Raw genomic sequence first — 5117 nt, 5'->3', positions numbered from 1 at the left:
TATTCGAACCTATATAATGTTTACAAACATATCATTTATTAAATGAATTGAGTTCGATCTAAGTATACCTCGAGTTGTTTATAAGCACAGTTTGTGCGCCATACGAAGTGTTGGGAAACCGTGTAGTTGTGATGTGAATGTGTGTAGTGTAAAATGATGCAAATAATTGTATTGTTGTGAAGTGGCCGGAGGCCATGTAAAGTGTCGAGTTGAACTACGTATTTTTAGCGAATGGTGTGAAGTATGCATTTTGCTATCTCAGTATTTGGTTAATAAGCTCATGATTTTGAATGAAAATGTACCCTTGAGTTTGTTCATAAAATTTAGAAATGTGTTTGTGTTGTTGAAATTTTGTAAAGATGGAGTTGTGTGTTTGTGAAGGTCGGGTGGATGGAGTGGTTTGTACTATGTGTGTAAGTATGGAGGAAGTTGGAAATAGACTATGTAGGTGTGACACCCCCAAATCCCCACATACGGACACGGGAAAATCGAGACGTCCGGATGATGACAACACGGGTCATCACCCTATCGACGAGTGCCAAGTGTGTGTAAAAGCAACAAATATGCACAAAGAAACACGCAGCGGATAGCAAAGTCATAAACTAAGTACCAGAATTTTTCTTAGTTTAATATAAAGCTGTTCAAAACATACATAATAAAATATTACAAACTACATATATAGTTTCAAAGCCAATTACAAAACATAACTCCAACTCATAACTCCGGCGGACTCGCATCCTCGGGCTCAGCCTCCTCCTCTTCCTCGAACTCTGCACCAAAATCTACGGTACCAAAAATGGTGCCGCAGGTAAGTAAGATCCAAACACCACTAGATAAAAGCATATAAAACTCAAATAATATGCATGAAAGAAAAGCCAATGCACATGACCCATAAAACTATATTTTTTTTTCCACGCACGCCAAAAACCCATTTGGCCCAAAAACATTACCATTAAAACCATTCATCGCCATTATCCCAGATAATGGCCCAAAACAGAAACCACCATTTTTCAAAAAAATGGATCACATAGTCTCAAACAAAACCTTGCAATTTTTCCAGACAATGGCCTGTAATCAAAACCATAAAACCGATCCAATTATGCATGTACCATGATCTCCCCTAGGGATTATCCGCACACTCTGGCTCTATGCCACACCGCAGGTAACGTCTACGCATGTGACACCTAAACGAGTGATGCCCAATACTCACGCCCAGCGCGTCCCTGGCCAGGTCATCCTCTAGTCCCTGCCACTCTAGGGACCACGGAGTTGACATGACAATGTTACCGTATCGTGCGATCCGGTTGTCACCCTGCGACAACCCAGGGGATGTCACTCAGTATTATCCACTCCCGAGTGACTAGAGGAGCTCCACCGAGATAATACCTCATCCTGGCTTGGGGTCGTGATATACACGCACCCGAAAATCTATTTACACCAATAAAACAGGATTTTCTCAATTAAATAAAAAGCACGTGCATGCACCATGTAAATGCAACCACAAGGCACAAACCAACCAACCAATCACAAAAACAACCAAACCAAGTAACTCCGTCCTCAATCCATCCGACCCCCGAACTCTTCGGACTCAATCCGGAATCAACCAACCAACAACAAATATTTATTGTAAGAGAAAAATATATTTAAATCTAAAATTAGAGTTTGGAAAATGCTTACAACGCTATACGGTATTTTTTCAAAAGCTCGCGGCGTTGCAAACGGCGGAGAAAAAGTAACGTAACAGTGTATTTTACACTGTGGCCGTGGGTAATAAATTACTCACTTTTGAACAGGGACAAACCAAGACATGAAATTGATAGGGAGTGGTCTAGGGATTTTTATGAAGTTAAAGGAAGTCAGGTTTGGCCGTGGGTGGCGGTGGAAATGACGGTGGAAGAGCTTAAAGGGGTTGAACGGAGTTGAGCTCGTGGGAGCTGCTCCGGCAATGGATCGAGGCCAAAATTAGGTGGGTTAGGTCAGCAAGAGGTAGAGGAAGAAGTTGTGAAGAGATGGTGGCCGGAGGTGGAACGACGGTGCCGGAAAAGCTCAAAAACTGTGTGGCTTGGAGGAGCTCATGGCGGCTAACGGTGGCTCAGATGGAGGTGAAAATTGGTGGGGATGTTCACCGGTGGGAGGGGAAGAAAACTGGGTGGGTGGTGTCAGCCACGTCGCCGGCGAGCGGCGGTTCTGGGCTGAGAAAGCAACCGGCGACAGAGAGAAAAGGGAGAGTTGGTGCCGTGACTTCCAGCCGTGCGTGGCGGCTAACGGCTACACGGATAACCTTAAAAATTGGCGGGAGTGATCACTGGCCGGAGGGGGTTCGAATGGTGGGAGTGGTGTTGACCACGCCGGCCGGCGGCGGCAGGTCTGGGTGGTCAAAGGGTCGGCGATGGGAATGAGAAAAGGAAGCAGCAGCGTGCACAAGGAGAAGGAGGGAAAAGAAATAAAGAAGAAAAAAGAAAAAGAAGGAAAAGAAAAAGAAAAAGAAAGAGAAAAAGAAAAAGAAAAAGAAAAAGGAAAGAAAAGAGGGAGAAAGAAAATGAGGTCCAATCCTCACTTCCGGAGTCCAAAAACTAATCCGCCGAAAACGATTTCAAAAACATAAAACAACTAAAATAAATTAAACACCACATCAAATAAAATAAAAATCAATTTAAAATACAATAATTTAAAATAAAAGAACTAATATATTAATTAAATTAAAAACATCCATTCAGTGAAAATACACGTAAAAGCGGGTCATCATAGTAGGTTATTCTTAAGGTGTAAAACCATACTACTGGAGTATGAAAGTTGTAAAGGTTGGGAGTTTTGTTGTGGGTTATTTAATTGTGTCATTTATTGTAGATGTGCTAGTTTATTTGTATTAATTTATAATATGTTTAATTATGTTTAGATGACGATCAAAATTTGTTTGACACTTTTGAGAGGATTTTTAGAAAAATTAAAAAGTCTTGGTAAGTGGGGTTTCTATACTAGATTTTGCATAAAAGAAATGGATTGAGGTTGATTTAAAAAAAAAAAAATAGGCATGTTTTGTTATGAAAAGAAAATTGAAACAATCTCAATTATTTGTTTTGCATTACGCATGAAATATGTATGAAAGAGAAAGTATTTTTTATCATGACTAATATAGACATGAGCACAAATTTTGGCATTATATTTCTAAACTGTGCAAAAAGAACGAATATGAAATATGAAAATTTGCGCATGTTAGGTAAAGATGCTTTTAATTCATTTTGATTATGTGAAGATACTTTGAATTTGTTTTGATTAAGTGAAGATGATACGAATTTGTTCAATACTCTATTTTGATATGATGTGGCATTTGAAAATTTTGGCATGAAATTTTGATTTTATATCTAATTCGATGATGTTGATTCTATTTCTGCTCTACTCTGACCTTACCACGAATGTAAAACTGTGGCATCTGTTATATAGTTGGTACTAATATCTTTATTTATGAGTGTACCCACTTTGGAAATAAAATGATTTTTCTGCATGGTCTTTCTTGTGTGCATACTTGGGATTCCGAGAATGAATGAGGGGAAGATTCACATTTTGGTACTACCTAGTTTGGTCTCCGGGGATAGCACAACCCTACCATGGGGGCTAAACATGGTCTCTGTTATGATATAATGCTCTGATATGAGATAATATGAGAAGATGATGATGTTTAGTTATGCTATGCCGATGGACTTTTGAATATGAACATTTTGAATATGATTTGTTTTGCATTCTGAATTCTATAAAAAGGCTCATGTTTACATACTAGTATATATTCTATGCTTACTAGTTGTTGATAACTCACCCATTATCTTCATAATATTTTTTAAATAATTTGAATGCTTCAATTGAGGATCAGGATTAAGGAGCATATACGAGATTAGTTAATCACAAAAGGATGTCATGGTTATTGGAGTATTTTATTCAGGAGATTTGTTTTGTTCTGCTGACTTAGTATTTTGGAAAGTTGATATTTATTTTGAGATTGGTGGTATTTCTAGTAAATTTTTTTGGATTAGTTGGTTTAAAACAATGAGATCTATATATAATTGAGAAATTGGAGTTTATATTTGTCATGTGAGATATGATTTTAGGTGACAATTAGTAACTCTTCTACTCATCCGACACTGGGGCGTTACAGTGAACTGTATGTTACTTCCAGTTGTTACATTAGAGTTTTTTATTTTCTGTTATGGGGTAGTGGGGTGTATCATTCCATTAGGGGGAATGGCTCTGATATATGAAGGAAATTCACAAGGGGAATCTTATCTTTTAGAAGCTAAACTTTCTGGAATGTACTGAGGCTAAGCTACCTCGAATAGCTCTTGTCATTCTTTAATGAAGTAGAATTTCCATCAATTTCATCTCCCATTGTTACAATGTATTTCTAGGTTACTAGTTGAATCTTAACAAGTGGTATCGTAGTATTGTCCTTAACCAAGAGACGATTAAGGACAAGTTTTCAATTCTAGTGATTGATGAACTGCTGGACAAATTGTTTGGATCATAAGAGTGGTACCAGATGTGGAGAAGACTTCCTTTAGGACACACGAGGGACACTACGAGTTCCTAGTGAAGCCATTTGGGCTCACCAACGCCCCCTTGACATTTCAAGGATTGATGAACAACATTTTTAGACCATTTTTTTAGGAAATTTGTTTTAGTATTCTTTGATGGTATACTAGTGTATGGCAAGGGATGTGCAGAACACTTGTAGCATCTAGGGAAGGTGCTGGAAACTCTTCAAAGACATTGGGTCTATGCTAAAATTTCCAAATGTAACTTTGGGTGGATGAGATAGACTATTTTGGGGGCATGTGATTAACTTCATGGGGGTCCTGGCTGATCCTAACAAGGCTGTTGTGATGCTTGATTTGCCCTTACCAACTAATGTGAAATCTCTTAGAGGGTTTTGGGCTTGACAGGATATTTATCGTATGTTTAGTAAGAATTATGGCTCTATTGTAGCTCCCCTTATAGGTTGACTGAGGAAGAATGCTTTTGTGTGAGATGAGGAGGCTACCAAGGCCTTTATGGACTTGAAAACAGTGATTACTAACCCCCTTATTCTTAGGTTGCTGGATTTTTCACAACCATTTACCATTGAATGC

This window comes from Carya illinoinensis, chromosome 7, assembly GCF_018687715.1.
Source record: "Carya illinoinensis cultivar Pawnee chromosome 7, C.illinoinensisPawnee_v1, whole genome shotgun sequence".
NCBI lineage: Eukaryota > Viridiplantae > Streptophyta > Magnoliopsida > Fagales > Juglandaceae > Carya > Carya illinoinensis.
Note: the sequence above shows the minus strand (reverse complement) of the source record.